The following is an 18393-nucleotide window of genomic DNA, read 5'->3' as shown; positions in this document are numbered from 1 at the left end:
TTGCATTGAAGTCAGAAGGACCTGAGTTCAATTCTGGCCTCAGACACTTAACACTTACTAGCTGTGCGACCCTGACAAGTTACTTAACTCCAATTGCCTCAGGAAAAAAAAAATAGAAAGAAAAATTGTCCTCTTGAATGTGATCATAAAAGAAGAAAAAAAAAAACATTCCAATTAAAAAGAGCACAGATCATTGGTTCAAATTGAGTTTTCCATAATATTATAAATAGTCTCTATGTAAAACCATCAGAAACAATATTGTGTAATAGACATAAGCTAGATACTTTACTAAAAAGAACAGAAATAAATCAAAGATGACAATTATCATCACTTTATTCAATATTGTACTAGAAATGTTAGCCTGAGTAATAACAGAAGGAAAAGGAACTGAATGAATTAGAATAAATTTGATTACATTCTAAATATTTTTTTTAGCTTTCTGTGTCTTCTAACTATGAATATTTAGACAGCTAGATGTAAACTGGATAAAGCATTTGACTTGAGCATAAGATGTATTTGAATAGTATCTTATACAGTAACTATGCAGTTTTGGGGAAGCAGCTTAATCATTGCAGTCTGTTTTCTCATCTGTAAATTGGAGTTAATAGTATTTTATTCACAGAGTTATTGTGAGTAACAAATGAGATAATAAACATAAAGGACAATAAAAATAAAACCACATATACATTGACAATTATGATAATTATGATTTTATTCATTATTATGAAGAGGGTGATGATTAATGATGATGGTGATGGTGGGAGTAAGAGTGATGACAATGATAATGCCAGGCATTCTAGATAAAAGTGATGATTGTACTGAATAATAAGTTCTTATATGTCTTTTTGCCTGTCTATCTGTCTACCTATCTATGTATCTATATTTCTAAAATTTACCAGATTTCAAAGCAAACAGCATTGTTTTGAAGTGAATTATTAAGGGAATGTCATAGGGTGATATATGAAAAATTGGCATACATGATTATAATTCAAAATCCTCATTATTCCAAAGTGAAGATTTAGATCCAAAGATTTACATGACATACAATATTACATAGGTTATAAGAAACAAAAAATACAAGAATTGAACATGGGTCTTCTAAAGGTAATCCCATTACCCTTTCCTCTGACCCATGTTGCCTTCTTTTATTATATTGAATGCGGGCATTTTGGTCGTTTGTTTCAAGACACATCAATTTACTGACATGTCCAATTACATTGTTTTTTTCCCTCCCAGTTTGAGGGAGAATTTTTGTTGTTATTGTTCTAAAGAAATAGGTTTTATTTTTTATATTTTGAAGGTAGGAGCAATAAACTAGCCCATTTAAAAATTTTTTTTCACGATGGATACAGAATCTTCAGTTCCTTATTTCATAATAGTATTTTAATGATTTTTAAAGAAATCAATCAAATATCATAGCCATTTCAGGAAAACACACACACACACACACACACACACACACACACACACACAAACATTCTGTTGTAAGACTTAGGCAGGATTTCTAAAGAGCAATATTTTAAAAGTACATAATTTGTGTGTAACAAGGTAGTTATTTTGTGCCAATATTCTGACATCCCCTAAGTGGGCAATCAATGTGTTCTTTACTTCTGAAATTGGCAGGTAACAATTGTATTTTCAAACTTGCCATTTCACCCAAATTTAGAGAGATGAAATAAAATGTTCCATGGCTTCTTTCACAAATTGAAGAATATGAAAATACTCCCATTGTGCATGTTGTCAGCTGATAGAAAAAAGTGCACTGCATATAAAGCACATGGAAAGTGAGGAGATGAATAAGCTATTGAGTTCTATATCTAACTTAATAATATCATTTTTTGAAAGAAAAAACATGAATGAAAAAAGCAGATAGAGAATGAAATATATATTATTGATATGCAAAGAATTGTAGCAACATTTAATCTGTTTGCACGTAGTGTTGATAATTGGATAAACAAGGAGGAGAATTTTGGGGAGATGGTGGAGTAGGTCAGAAAATTCCATACTCTTTAAATTTCTTCCACACAAAACATTTGGGCCTCAGGGAAAACATAGACCTGTGAATAACAAGTAAGACTTGGGGCAGAACAGAGATCCTCCTGGGATAACCTGAGAAGACCAGAAGAAAGACCTCATGATGGAGATTTAACCCTTGTGAAATTTAAACACATCAGAAACTGCCAAGCAGGAAGCCCTGGCTCTAGCTGAATTTGAGGGCATCCTTAGAACAATCCACAGGAAATTTCATCTCTTGGACAGGAGTCTGAGTCTTGGAATATGAGGGAACCTCTGCTGAAAAATGTCCAGGCCGAATGTGCTGCTGCGACCTGGCATAGATACTACTGTGTGCAGGCATTCACAGTAGGGTGTAATTTTTGTTTTGGGATCCCAGGTCAGAGGAGAGAGCTGAAGTGAAGGTAGAGGTATTATTCCCACTGCCCTAGCATTAGAGGTACTTAGAGTAATAATTCTAGTGAATTATTTTCTTCAGTTAGCTTTTTAAACTCCTTTTACATTTGGCTACTTGTATTTTTAGAGTAATTTTGGTAAGTGGATTTTTTTTCCATTTTGCCAATTTTGTTTTTAAGGAGCAATTTTCTTTTTTCCATCTTGCAAAATTTGTCATTAAGAAGTTGTTTTATTTGGTCAACTTTTATGTTTCCTATTCCAAAGTGTTGGTTTTCCCCAAAAAACTAATATAACTTTCTTGCAAACTCTCATTTCTTTTTCCATTTTTTCTTCTATTTCTCTTTTAAGATTTTTTTTGAACTCCTCTGAATTGAAAACCAGTTAACATACCCTTTTGAAGTTTCACTAGAAGACATTTTGCCTTTGTTATCCTCTTATGGTTTTGTGCCCTGATCTTCTCTATCTCCAGAGTCAAAACTCAAGTCGCATAGGTTAGAACTCTATGGTCAAAACTAATTTTTTTTTTTTTTGCTATTTTTTAAAGGTGAGCTTTGCTCTTTGGGCACAAGGGAGTTTGTCTCAAACTTCTTCTGTAAAATTATAGGGGCTTCTCCTCATTGACTATATTGGAACTGGTGATGCTGCAGGTTTTCCCACTCCATTGGATGGAACTGGCCAAGTCTTGCCTTTTATAGTGGTTTTCAGGAGCTCACAATTTGCCTTCTGCATCAGGATGGACTAGCCAATGCTCCTATATTGTAGAGTCCTTGTACCTCTGCTGGGCCATGTTGCCCCTTGCCCACTTGAGACAGACCTTTGCTGAAGTCTTTCCCAGATATCTTAAGATTGGAAATTATGACATTTCAAATGTTTTTGGGTTCAGTAACTCCAAAATCTACTCAGAAGCTTGATCTAGTGTTGATTCTGAGAGAAGTTGTGGAGAAGTCAGGCAATGTCTTGTCTATACTTTGCCATCTTAGCTGTATCCTTAGTTTTTTACTACTAATTCTCATTTTTAAATATATGCATAGACAAAAGAGAAAAAAAAAACCTAATCATATAAACTTACTAGGAGAATAGGGAAGATCAGGATTCATCTTCAGAGGAGGACAATAAACTAAGAAAAAGTTTCTTCTAGAGTAACAAATGCCTACTTGTTCAGAAAAAAAAAATATATATATATTATATAATAACTCTAAAAAGGACTTCAAAAATCAAATGAGAGTTTGAGATAAAAAAACTTAGAAGAAGAAAAGGAAGAATAGGAAGGAAGAGAAAGAAGAGAAGGAAGAGGAGGAGGAGAAGAGGAGGAAGAGGAGAAGGAAAAGGAAAAGTAGAAAGAGAAAAAGGAAGAGGAAAAGGAGGAAGAAAAGACAAAGATGATTTTGATGATAATGATGATGAAGAAAAAGAAGAAGAGGAGGAGGAGGAGGAGTGCAAAAAGGAGGAGGAGGAGAAAAAGGAGGAAGAGGAGGGACATAGCAGGAAAGGAGGAGGAGAAAAAATAAGAACTATCCAAAAAAAAAAAAAGAAAATTATGAAAAAATGGTAACCAACTAGAAAAGGAGATACAAAGTTTTCTCTTTTTGTTAAAGCTTTTTATTTACAAAATATATGCATGGTTAATTTTTAACATTGACCCTTGCAAAGCCTTCTGTTCCAAATTATCCCCTCCTTCCCCACCCCCACCCCAGATAGCAGGTAGTTGAATACATGTTAAATATGTTAAAATATACGTTAAATCCAATATATGTATACATATTTATACTGTTATCTTGCTGCACAAGAAAAATCAGATCAAGTAGGATAAAACAACTGGGAAATAAAATAAAATGCAAGCAAACAACAGAAAGTTTGTTGTGGTTCATATTCAGCTCCCACGGTCCTTTCTTTGGGTGTCTATGGCTCTCTTCATCACTAAACAATTGGAATTGGTTTGAATTGAGATTAAAAAGTCTTAAAGAAGAAAATAATTCTTTGAAAATTAGAATTTGACAAGGTGAAACCAATGAATCTAAAAGAAGCCAAGAAATAATAAACTAAATATAAAGAATGAAAAAAATAGAATAGAATGTGAAACATAAGAAAAATAATTAATCAAAAAGAATATAAAGAACTGGACTACCTGAAAGCTGTGAGCAAAAAAAGAACCTTCACACACACACACACACACACACACACACACACAAACACACACATACATATATATTAAAGGATATAGCATTTTCTAAAGTCTATAGAGAAGGGCAGAGGGAATAGGATTAGGTGAGGTATAGATGGGTCTATACATTTAAAGTAGTGAGAGAAGGTGTTCAGATTAATGGGAAAATGGTAAAGAGGAAGGGAAATGGTGGCATACAAAAAGGTTAGGTTTAGAAGGGTGTTTAGATTAAAGGAGTGGGAGAACATGTATGGATTAATGGAAATGGGATAAAAGGAGAAAAAAAAGGTGGACAGGGGAGAAGATAAGGAAGGGACCCATGGGTGGGAGAAGGTTAGCCTTAATAAGGCAAGTTAATGAATGTAATTAAAGTGGAAGAGTTAATAAGGAATGGAAATAAGAGATTTGCACAAATACTTTAAAGAGAATCTAGAGTAAAAATCATTAGAAGAAAAGGAGCGCTAGTAATAATTGATCTCAAATAAAGTCAAATTTAAAGACTCAGTCATGAGAGAAATCTACATTATGTCAGCCATATTATTATTTAGATGCATGCTTGCATATGTATAAATGTACATATATATGTATATGAATGTATGTATGTCTGTGAGTATATATTATATTTTATTTGTATGTGTGTGTATATATATACATAGAACTATAATTAACTATAGCCTGTTTAGGCCTGGGAGAGGATATAAGGGGAAAAAAGAATTAATAAAAAGTGCCTAACATAGAACAAAGAAATAATCTATAAGGAAACAAAGATAGAAAGTCATGAATATGTAATCTCAACTATGATCATGTATGTTTTCTTGAGATGGAAATTTATTGTTACATATTCCTGTTATAAATTTGTGATGTTCTTCTGGATATGTGACAATATTTTTTCTTGCTTGTTATTTTCCTTTTTTGTCTTTCTTTTTCTATTTTGTTTTTATTTCTTTGTATTTGAGATTGTATTCAGAAAAAGGAACTTTTGAAATTCAAGAATACAGTTGTGTTAGGGGGAAAAAAAGGCAAGGAAAAAGTACATGTCAAGTGACATTCATTTAATATAATTGGGGTTATTTAGCATAAAAGGAGAAAAAACTAAGGCCTGACAATGAAGGAGAAATGGGTGTGGAGATACTGAAAAAGGACATAAATTGTCAGAGTAAGAGTTTAATTATCAAAGACAATCAAGTGCAAGTGTCTGAGTATCCTTTGCTTTCATATACAAAGGCATATATCAACAATGATTTAGGCATAGAGCAGCCTTACTATTCTGATTGAGAGCCTAGATGTCCTAAGTAGTTGCCCTTATATCTGATTGTTGTTACTTGTCAAATTAATAGTACTGAATTGAAGGAACACTTTAGGGGCAATTAATCAGTGGATGGTCTTAATTGTGACTTTTATTAACCCAATGGATATTATAATTAGTAAAGTTTATGAAGTGTATACTTTAGTAATCTGGCATTTCTAACACTAATGGTAGTTGACCAAGACAGATATCATATACATAGGAACCTCCAAGTATCAATAAGTCAATCTAGTAATTTTTTAAGTCTTGTTTGACTCTTTGTGATCATATTCGTGTTTTTCTTAGCAAGATAATGTTTTGCTTTTCCATTTCCTTCTCCATTTTATTTTACAAATGAGAAACTGAGGCGAAAAAGGTTAAGGGACTTGTCCAGGGTCACATAGACAGTAAATGTCTGGTTTACCTGCTTTCAAACCTAGTGTTCTATCCATAATACTACCTATACTTCCTAGAAGAAAGGTAGATCTTTCAGTGACCAAACATGGAGTTATTTCTCTTAGTTAAGGCATAACAAAAGTTTAATCCTCACAATAATGTATTAACTATCATTAAGTACTGCAAAGGTGGTCAAATAAAGATGTTCAAGTATCTTTAACAAAGGAGAGACATAGGGGGAAAATGATAGAACCGACAAAAAGAAAAAGTTTTATGTCAGTTGAATAACCACATTTGGGAGGTTATCAACTCCCTCTCATTGATCTTTAAGCTTTATGACTATTCACCAGATATTAATTGTCTACCCAAATTGGATTGGATGGCCACTAATAGCATGTAAAATTCAGTTTCTATAATCTTGTGAGAAAAAATAGACACATGTAAGTCAAATTTATGTAATGAAGACTCATTATTATAAAGAAAAAAACACAAAAATGGTAGATATATTGTACATTTAAAGTCAGAAAGAATAGGTTTCACAACCTACTTCTGACACTTCCTATTTATTTGAACTCAGGTAAGTCATTGAATTTTCCTAACCTTCAGAGAACTCTTGTCAGATAATTGTGACTATGTTAATAAAGGGAGTTCTTTTTTAAGTTTTAAATATAAGTTTTCATTGGTATCTTTTTTATTGCCATAATTATAGTCAATGTTTCTCCTTTTTCTCCTTCCAGATAGACATAATATATAATAAAAATAATTTTTATAAGTTAAAAAAAGTAAACACAACAGATGCTGAAAAATTTAGACAATATGTGCAATGTGAAACACCTGTGAACCTTCCATTTCCAAGAAATGGCAGGTTGAGTGTATTCTCTCATATATTTTCATTAGTCATGTTATTCTCTCATATATTTCCATTAGAGTCATGCTTGATCTTATAATTTTGTGACATTCACTTTTAAAATGCATCTTTGTGGTTGTTCTTTCTATTTACATTGCTGCAGTTACTGAGTATACATAACCTTGACTTTGCTTACTTTATTCACAATTAGTTCAGATAGATCTTTCCATGCTTCTCTGTATTCACCCCATATGTCATTTCTACAACACAGTAATATAAAATTGACATTTTTTTTGTCCTTTGTTTTTGAGGAGAACAATGACATCATGGATTATGTCTTCACTTTTATGTGAATTGGATTTAAATGAGATGCACAAAGTCATCAGCCTCACTTTCTTTTTGAATTACCAAAGTCTTGTTATAGGACAAAAGCCAAGATGAATGATAATGAACCAGGATAAAGTGGATGACCTTGGCATATTTATTGCTTGACCAAGCTCTATACTGTAGACAATGCTTGTTTTGACTGCCTTCATGGCTATTAGAACAAATTGTTATCACCTGCCCATTCTGCTGGAGAAATTTTTCATATTCTTAGAAAAGACATTCCTCTAACTCATCAACAGATTCAAACCCTCTTATTTACTTTCAACCTGGTTTAGGTCATATGTTAACAGAGTTTTCAGATATGCAGTCACTGCATATGGTATATGTTTTTGAAGCTATGAGTGAAAGTTGGGTGAAAATGGATACCAAAGGAGAAAGAGTAGATTTGGAAATGATGTATGGGTTGATCAGAGAGGATTAGCAAGTCTAGTGCAAAGGAGAATACTTTTATACCATGATTCATTTAGCCATTCCATGATCAATGAGCATTTACTTTGTTTTTCATGCTTTGATATCACTCAGGAAAATTAAGTATAAATATTTTGAAATATATGAAAACTTTGTTCTTATTGATGACTTCTTTCCTTCCTTCTTCCTTGGGATATGAGACATATAGTGGAGTCTTTGGTTGATAGGCTATAAATATTTTAGTAATTTTATTTGAATAATTTCATATGGCTTTTCAAAATGTTTCTGCTACTTTTTATTTGCTTTTTTCTGGTGGTTTTTACTTTTTGTTTTGATTTTTCTTTCATACATGACTAATATGAAAATATATTTATAATGATTGTAAATGTATAATCTATATGCAATTGCTTGTGCTCTTTAGAAGTGGGAGTGAGAAAGGGAGGGAAAAAAGGAAAATTTAGAATTCAAAACAAGAAAAAAATGATTGTGCTTTTTAACAGTCTAAATAATAATACATTAGCATGCCTCTCATAACACAAAAAAATGAAATATTGTTTTCTATTAATTTTTGTCATGTTTTAAATTTGCACTTTGTTAACTAAGAACTGGGGGTTATACTGATTTTCATTTGCATTAGTATTAAGGATTCACAGTGGAGGAATCAACTCAAATAGAATCACATGCAGGCTTCATACTGGTTTATTTTCAAATGTATGATTTTTCGTGTTGTGTTTTTTATATATTTTATTAAATATTTTCAAATTATATATTATATATTAATATATATATTATATATATATATATAATATATATAATTATATATTAATTTTGATCCACAATCAGGATTGTTATAGGCCATGTCTTCACTAATTTGGAGCATTCTTTCATGTTGTTATGAATATTTTGAATTTTTTTTTGAAAATTATTTCCTAATGAGGTGAATTAGGCCAATTCCAATAGACTTGTAGTAGAGAAAGCCTTCTGTATCCAGAGAGAGAGAGCTATGGTGACTGACTGAATGTGAATTACAACATAGCATTTCCACCTTTTTTGTTGCTGTTTGCTTGCTTGTTTTTTTCATTTTTTTATTTGATTTTTTGTTGTGTAAAATAATTAAATGTTTATGATGATGATTAAATGAAATATGTTTAGAAAAATGTAGAGAGCTGAAACTCCAAAAGGGTATGTTGAATCAGACAATGGAGTATTTAAGGCTAATTTCCTATTTGATGTGAGACAATGACTCTATTAACATATGTTTGGATAAATGGCTCTTCTCATTGTTGGGAGCTTGCTGAATGTTTGGTTTTGATTATAAGATAATCATAGGCAAGGATTGGAGGGCAGAGAGAGAGGGGCCAGAGAGTCACTTGGCCACAGGATGAGGAGGAGAGAAGTTGGACTGAGGATTCCAGGATCCAGAAGAAATCTTTGGCAAGCCTCGTGGCAGTTTGTCTGCCTCTTTCACTTCTCCCCCTAAAGACCAAGGACTTTAATTTACCCTGACTGGCTGACCCTGAAGCCCTCCAGGAAGCTAGCCCATACTTTACAGAAAAACTGTATATGTTTAACCTATATTAAATTGTTTACTGTTTAGTGAAAGGGTCAGGCAACAAGAGAAATTTGGAACTCAGGATTTTATGTGAGTGAATGTTGAAAACCATTTCTTTAAGTATTTTGAAAAGCAAAATGCTATTATTATTTTAAAAAATTCTGCTTCATCATATTCTTTGATCATTTATCAATTGAGTAATGATTTTATGAATATATATGTATATATACATAATAAATATTCATTCTATATAAAGGTTAATATTATGAATACAAAGAATTACATATGTCTGTGTGGCTTAAATATCTTGGATATTCTGTGATCAAAGTTATTTATTTTCTAACTGCCTACATCTCTTGATTGGTTAAGAATATGTAATTTACCCACAACTGTGAGAAGTATGTAACTTCCTTCACTTCTGTTTTTATTGTATGATATTTAATTTTAAGGTGATTTATCCTCTTTAAATGCATTTTTGAAAAGGATGTAATATGTGATAGTAAGCCTAATTTCTGCCAGACTGCTTTCTAGTTTTCCCAACAATTTTACTTTCAATAAATTAAAAATATTTTCTAAGTAATATATGTCTTTTGTTTAATAAAACAGTAGATTATTGAATTCCATCTTATCTAGGGTGTGCCATTGAACCAGCTATTTTTTTTTCACACACAGCAAATGATTGTGATGAATGTTGCATAAATATTGCTAAAGTATGATGATGCAAATGTCCCCATTTTTTCCATTATTTCTCTTGACTTTTTAGATATATTATATTGTTTCTCTAAATGAACTTAGTTATTATTTCACTAAGTTCTACATAGTATCCACTGATAATTTATTTGGTAAAGCATTGAATAAATTAACTGTTGCAATATAATCATTCAAAAATGTTGGCATAGTCATGGCATAGTGATGAGCACTGAATATTGCTCCAGCTATTTTAGTTTTTTAATTCTTTTTCTTAAAGCTTTTATTTTCAAAACATATGCACGGATGATTTTTCAACATTGACCCTTACATAGTCTTGTGCTTCAGATTTTCCCTGCCTTCTCCCCATCCCCTCCCCTAGAGGCAAGCAATCAAATATATGTTATACATGTTAAAATTTATGTTAAATTCAATCAGTTTAAACATATTTATATAATTCTCTTGCTGCACAAGAAAAATCAGATAAAAAAGAAAAGTAAATGAGTAAGAAAACAAATGTAAATGAACAACGATAAAAAGAGTGAGAACATTGTGTTGTGATTCACATTCAGTTCCCTTTCTCTGGGTGCAGATGGCTTTCCTCATGACAAGACCATTGGAACTGGATTCGATCATCTCATTGTTGGAAAGAGTCATATTCATCAAAACTGATTGTCACAAAATGTTGATGTTGTCATGTGTAATGATCTCCTGGTTCTGCTCTTTTCACTTAGTATCAATTCAGGTAAGTCTCTCCAGGCCTCTCTGAGATAACCATCCTGATCATTTCTTATAGAAAATTAATATTCCATAGAATTAATATACCATAACTTATTTAGCCATTCTCCAACTGAAGCACATACATATGAAAAGGGCTGCCACAAACATTTTTGCACCTGTGGGTCCCTTTCCCTTCTTTAAGATCTCTTTGAGATATAGTTCTAATAAAAATACTGCAGGATCAAAGGGTATGAACAGTTTAATCAGTTAAAGCATAGTTACAAATTGCTCTCCAGAATGGCTGAATCCATTCACAATTCCACCAACAATGAATTAGGGTCCAAGTTTTCCCACATTATATCTAATATTTATCATTATCTTTTCCTGTGATCTTAGCCAATCTAAGAAGTGTGTAGTGGTATCTCAGAGTTGTCTTAATTTGCATTTCTCTGATCAATAGTGATTTTGAGCATCTTTTCAGAAGACTAGAAATGGTTTTAATTTCTTCATCTGAAATTACTGTTCATATCCTTTGACAATCTATCAACTAGAGAGTGGCATAAATTCCTATAAATTTGAATCAATCCTTTATATATTTTAGAAATGAGGCTGTGATCAGAACCCTTAAATATAAAAAAAAAATGTTTTTCCCAATTTATTGCTTCCCTTCTGATTTTGTCTGCATTAGTTTTGTTTTTACAAAAACTTTTTAACTTAATATAATCAAAATTATCTATTTGGCATTGAATTATGAGTACCAGTTCTTCTTTGGACACAAATACCTTCCTTCTCCAAATATCTGATAGGTAAATTATCCTATGTTCTTCTAATTTGCTTATAATATCCCTCTTTATGTATAAATCATCAACTAATTTTGACCTTATTTTTTATGTGGTGTTAGGTATGGGTCAATGCCTAGTTTCTTTCATACTAGTTTCCAATTTTCCCAGCAAGTTTTGTCAAATAATAAGTTTTTATCTCCAAACCTGGGGTCGTTCAGTTTGTCAAATACTGGAATGCTAAAGTTATTGACTATTTTGTCCTGTGATCCTAACCTATACAACTGATCAACTATTCTATTTCTTAGCAAGGACCAAATGGTTTGATGACTTCTGCTTTCAAATATAATTTTAGGTCTGGCACAGTTAGGCCATCTTTGTTAGCATTTTTAAAATAAATTTCCTTGAAATTCTTGATCATTTCTTCTTCCATATTAACTTTGTTATTATTTTTTTCTAAGTCTGTAAAATAATTTCTTGAGAGTTTGATTGGTATGGCACTAAATAAGTAGAATAATTTAGAAAGTATTGTCATTTTTATTATATCCACTCAGCCTACCCATGAGCACTTGATATTTTTCCAACTGATTAGATCTGACTATATTTGTGTGGAAAGTGTTTCGTAGTTGTGTTCATATAGTTCCTGACTTTCTTTTGGCACATAGATGCACAGATATTTTATACTATCAACAGTCATTTTAAATGAAATTTCCCTTTGTATTTCCTGCTATGGACTTTGTCAATAATGTTTAAAAATGCTAATGATTTATGTGGATTTATTTTGTATCCTGCAATTTTGATAAAGTTGTGAATTATTTTTAGTAGTTTTTTAGTTGATTCTGTAGGATTCTCTAAGTATACCATCATATCATCTGCAAAGAGTGATATTTGCTTTCTTCATTGCCTACTCTAATTCCTTTCATCTCTTTCTCTTTGCATTGCTAAAGTTAATATTTCTAATACAATATTGAATAATAATGGTGATAGTGGACAATATTGTTTCACTCCTGATCTTACTGGTAATGGATCTAGTTTATCTCCATTACATATTATGCTTGCTGATGATTTTAAATAGATGCTACTGATCATTATAAGGAAATGTCCATTAATTCCTATACTCTCTAGTGTTTTTAACAGGAATGGAAGTTAGATTTTATCAAATGACTTTTCTGCATCTATTGAGATAATCATATGAATTTTATTAGTTTGGTTATTAATGTAGTCAATTATGCTAATACTTTTCCTAATATTAAATCAGGCCTTCATCCCTGGTATAAATCCTACTTGGTCATGGTGCATTATCCTGGTGTTATGGACCAGAATTTTGAAATAAGGATTCTTATCTATTGAGATAATCATATGAATTTTGTAGCCCCATAAACAGTGCTAGTTTTTTAAATTCTTTGATAATTTCCAGATCAAAAGGAGTGTATCTTCCCCTGGTTTGACTTGAAAAATCAACTTCTTCAATAACAGGATATGCATTTATCAAATCAGATATATCCTGTCCTTTTTTTAAACTTTAGCTAGTGTCTTTTGTCATCTTGTCATAGGCTGCCTCATAGGTGCTAATTGTGTTACTGCCCCTCCCCCTCCTCCTTCTCCCTCCATCCATGAAGGATTAATTGAGGGAGGTAGGTCAGGTGTTGGAGATGCCCTAATGGCTCCTGCTATAAAGCACCACATTCCTTAATTTCATCAGAATTGTACTTAATTTTTTTTAGTTTGGTAATTGATGTAGTCTATTTTTGTACTTATCCTAATTTCTGGGTCACAGATGTAGATTCTTAGCCTCAAGTTCAGACACCAAAATGTAGTGTTCTTTGTTGTTTTCATTTTTGAGACTAACAGCTTGATCTTCTTTTCTTTATCTAATCAAATTAACTAAATGTTTATGTATTTATTGGGTTTTTTTCATAAAAGCAAATCTTAGTTTTATTTATTAATTCAATAGTTTTCTTATTTTCAGTTTTATTAAACTCCCCTTTTATTTTCACAATATGAAATTTGGTATTTAATTGAGGATTTTTAATTAGTTACTTTTATAGCTTTTTTAGTTGTAAGTTCAATTCGTTGAACTTCTCTTTCTCTATTTTATGCAAGTAAGCAGGATATATATATATATCCTTTAAAAAAGATGCTTGCCTAATAGTTCATTAGGTCATTCTGATTATTAATGGCTGAATTAGAAAAATATAAATTTATTATTTTTTGATCTAAGAGCATTTTACACAGAAAAATTCAAATTAATGGAAATTCTTCTGAGCAAAAAAAAGTTACAAAGTAATTAATTATGCAACAATTTAATTTCCATGCATTGGAGCTGAAAGCTTTAGTCAGTCCTGATGCCTAGATTCAGCACAAGCAATTTTTAGTTAAATTTCATTGCTGAATTTATGGACAATTCTAGTTTATCTTTATTCTTATTGTTTGTTTCAATTCTTCCATTCCTTGCTTACTTCTTGTTCTTCTTGGTGCTTTTCATAATGATAAAAGTCATCAAAGGTGGAGGTTGTATGCTTGTAAGTGGAAATAATTTTAAGCACTTGCTTAAATTACTAACACCGAAAGTCAATCAGCATACCTGGCCCAGGGCAAACTAAAGCAGCTGTCTGTCCTTTTTGTTAAGATCAGATCAAAAGCTTTTAAAAAATGAGCAAAAAACCCAAAAAGAATGATGAGAGAATCATAGACAGCTTTTATGGAGAGAGAGAACAGATCTCAAATCCTGAAGTTCCTAAAGACAAATCAACTCCAGATGCAACTCCAAAGAAAGATATGAGCTGGTCATTTCCCCATTTTTCTTTTAACTCTCTTTTAAGATCCTTTATGCAATCTTCCAAGAAAGATTTGTAAAGTGGAGACCAGGATGAGTTGGAATAGGTGGAACAATCTATTGTGACTGTGGGAAAGACTGAGGTGGTGGAATCAGCTTGGAGAACTGGAACATTGATCACAGGCCCTTTATTGTCCCAAGTACCAATGTCTATATTATGTTTTATAGGCGGTAGAGGTACAGCACCTCCAATTATAGGTCCCTTTTTGTTTTCATTTTATGTTGTGGTTTTACAGGTTTTCTGGCAATGACAGCCAAAGATGTTGGTTTTAAAACTGGTAAGTTTACACTTGATCCAGTATTATTAGAAAGAGTACCAATCATTACAGAAATGTTAACAAATCACACTGTCTTAACTGCAGATATTGCATCTCCACCAATCTTAAGTACAACCATTCTCTGCTCAATGCTATTCATTCCAGGTGCTTTCATTAAAGTGTCATTATGAAATCCTGTCTGAACTGGGTGGGTAATTATAACTGCTTCCATAAGCTGAACTTTGAATCTCTTGTTTTTGGGATCCACTTGTTCCCCATAGTGAAAATGCAGGGTTTTCTAGGAAAAAAAATTAAACCTGTGTTGATAGATATTGTTTCCCAAGCCCCCAGGTTGTCCAAAAACAGCATCATCATGAAATGATGGATGCCATTACTAAACTGTCTATAGGTGATAAGATATGATGAGATACTGGATCACTGCTAGTAGACCATGGTGCTTCACTGAGTAAGGAAATCCAATGGATGGCAGATAATAACTGGAAAGATAGGGATCAGTCACTGAGAGATCATTACTATTCTGATTTGACTGTCCAGAAAGGTAAGGTTCAAAGTCATTGTTATACACTGTATCCTTCTGATGCAACAAAACATTTTGTATTTTATTATCTTGTCCTTTTGTTCTCTGAAGGTCTATGCTGGTGGCTGACATAATTCATGAACTAGCCCCAGAGGGTGGGAAGGGGAATGGGAGAAGGAAAAAGGAGAAGGGAGGGGAAGGGCTTGCCCCTGGTCCTGGAGTTGAGTACTGGAGGAAGAGTGGGCCAGGTCCCAAGTAGTGTGGTTAAGATTGTGCTGAGGACCTACACTGGACTAGGTCGCAGGGGTGGTGCTGAGACTTTGACTCTGGTCCGGCTAGAGTGGGGGTGGGGTCCTGTGACTTCCCACTCCTTACCACCTATTTGCTCACCAGATCCCCACTCAGTCCCACCTAGACTCCTACCTGCAGCTTCTTCCTAAGCAGCAGCAGGCTCACAGAGCTGAGGAAAAACAGCAATGAAAAAGGAGGAAGGAGAAGAAAAGGCTGAAGAGGCAGCAACTGGAGTCAAGGTGGGGATGGATAAAGGAAGCATTGAGTACTGTGGCTTGCCAATTGGATTGTTTTTTTTTTTAATTGCATTTTTTTTCATTTCACAAATTTTGTTTTTCAATGAATTGTTATCTTTTTCATATCTATTTTGAAAGGCATTATACTCTTTTTCCATTTCATCCAATCTATTTTGCAGGAAGTTATATGCTTTTCCTATCCCTTTTTGCAAAGATCTCATTTCCTTTCCCTATTTTTCTTCAACCTCTCTTTTAAGATCCTTTATGCAATCTTCCAAGAAAGATTTGTAAAATGGAGACCAGCTCATATCACTCTTTGGAGTTTCATCTGAAGTTGATTTGCCTTTAGGAACTTCAGGATTTGAGATCTGTTTTCTCTCTCTCCATAAAAGCTGACTATGATGAGAGTTCTTTTTTTTTTTTTTTTTTTTTTCTCATTTTTAAAAGGCTTTTGATCTGCTCTTAACAAAAAGGACAGACAGCTGTGTTAGTGTGCACTGGGGCAGGTCTGCTGATTGACTTCTGGTGCTAGGTAATCATGTCTAGATCCCATGTTCTTCTGGGGCTCAGTGGTTTACAATTTGCCTTTTGTAGCAAATCTGCAAAGCCACTTATTTGCCACCAAGACAAAGTAGCTAATAGTCTCACAGAAGATTCCCAGGTGAGTGGAAGCTGCAACACTGACTCCTCACCCCAGCTCCTTGCCCTGGTCTTCCTATGCTGGGAACAGTCTGGGTCCGGAACTGGCCCCCTGTCCATTTGAAACAGAACTGTTCTGAAGTTCTTCCAAAGTGTTTTCTTCTAAAAATGTGTTGTATTCCAAATATTTGTGGGTTCTTTGACTCCAAAACCAGCTTAGAGGCTTAATCTGCTGTAGTTTGGGAGAAAGTCAGAGTAGATCACAGAAAGTCTTGTCTTCTCTCCACCATCTTGGCTTTCCCCCCAGTTGTTTAATTCTTTAACCAATTCTCTGGGTTGGCATTTAGGCTAATATTTTATGTGATGTAAAGGGAAATCCTCAATAAATATTCATTTTTGCTTAAGATGGAATTTCTTTTTCTATTTTATTTGTTTTTGACTTTTGTTATTATATTAACATACTCTTTATTTTTCAAATGAGAAAGAATATACAAGATATTAGGAGTCTGTCAAAGGTCATTCTGCTAAAATATGTTAGAGTCAAAATAAAAACTATGGGAGTGGTGAAGATTTGAAAGATGATGATAAAAGAGAAAGAGAATTATGTTTTTTTACTAAAGCATATAGCCATAAATCCTGTCTTTGCTGTTTTATCCTATATCATAACCCTAGGTTTCAGTTTCTTTGCTTAAAAAATAAATAGCTCAATCTAAATAATATCTGATGGTTCTTCCAGCTATATATGTATATGATAGGAGTCTGCTGGTTCCCAAGTAAGTCACCACTGAGACAATTACAAATTACAACTTAATAAGAACATTTTCAAAGATATATGAAAATTTAAAAAAATGCCTATGTAAAGTCCTTCATGAGTTCATCATGATATGGATATGGATAATCATATGAATATGTTCAAGTATGATTTACGCAGACATAATTAGAAAATTCTAACATCTCTGTCACTCATTGTTTTCCTAAGAATCTGATTCCTACCATGAAAGGAAAAAATATACTCGAAGCTGTGAAAATGGCCATTATGATTTCTATTTACCAGAGTACTGATGTAAAACTATCTTTCCTCCTAAATAGGGGCAGTCAATGAAGAATAATGTTGAAGCACAGGATATTCTCCTCATCATTATCTATCCCTTAACAGAAAAGGAATATCTCAATATTTAAGACCAAAAGCTTTATATTCTTTGTACAAATACTAGTGAAGATCATTAAACTTATCTGTCAAAGCAGAGAGCAAAGAGTTTATAGGAATTAGAATATAGTGAATATTATTGAATAAGAATGAGCTCTCCCAATGGGAAGGGCTCAAATATAAGAAAGAGTGAGTCATCAAATTCACTCAAGGGATAATTCAAGTTATTTTTACTGTAAGCTAAAACATACAGACATCATAGAAGTTGCCAGTTTCTCTCCTTGTTGATTTCTTCCTGAAGTTTTTTCTCTCTCAAGGAAACTCTTTTAAGTAAACCTAGAAATGGTGTATTTTGTGTCAAAGCCAGAAGCTTAGAATTTTTCTTCTCCCAATATCTTGCCAACTTCTTCCACCAAGAAGGTAAATATCACTCAGTTCTCATTCTTATTTTTATTTTATTTTTATTTTTGTATTGTAGTAAGTTTATTTATTTTTAATTTACATTACTTTATGAATCATGTTGGGTAAGAAAAATCAGAACAGAAGGGAAAAGCCATGGGAGAGATTAAAAAAAAAAAAAGAACTGAACATAGCATGTGTTAATTTACGTTCAGTCTCCTTTGTTCTTTTCTGGATGCAGATGACATTTTTCTCTCCAAAGTCTATTGGGATTGTTTGGAATACTGAACCACTGAGAAGAATCAAGCCTTTAATAGTTGATCATTATACATTCTTGTTATTGTATACAATGAATTCCTAGTTTTGCTTGGTTTTCCTAGTATTAGTTTATGTAATCTCTAATCTTTCCAGGCCTTCTT

At 32.7% G+C, this 18393-nt stretch overlaps 1 pseudogene; it reads right to left on the bottom strand.

The window, feature by feature from the left end:
* Positions 1–3137: 3137 nt before the first annotated feature.
* LOC100914279 lies at positions 3138–15394 on the bottom strand (annotated as a pseudogene).
* Between the last annotated feature and the right edge of the window lie 2999 nt (positions 15395–18393).

Source organism: Sarcophilus harrisii, chromosome 1 (assembly GCF_902635505.1).
Source record: "Sarcophilus harrisii chromosome 1, mSarHar1.11, whole genome shotgun sequence".
NCBI lineage: Eukaryota > Metazoa > Chordata > Mammalia > Dasyuromorphia > Dasyuridae > Sarcophilus > Sarcophilus harrisii.
The sequence above is the reverse complement of the archived record's forward strand: the minus strand, read 5'-3'. Positions and strand labels throughout refer to the sequence as shown.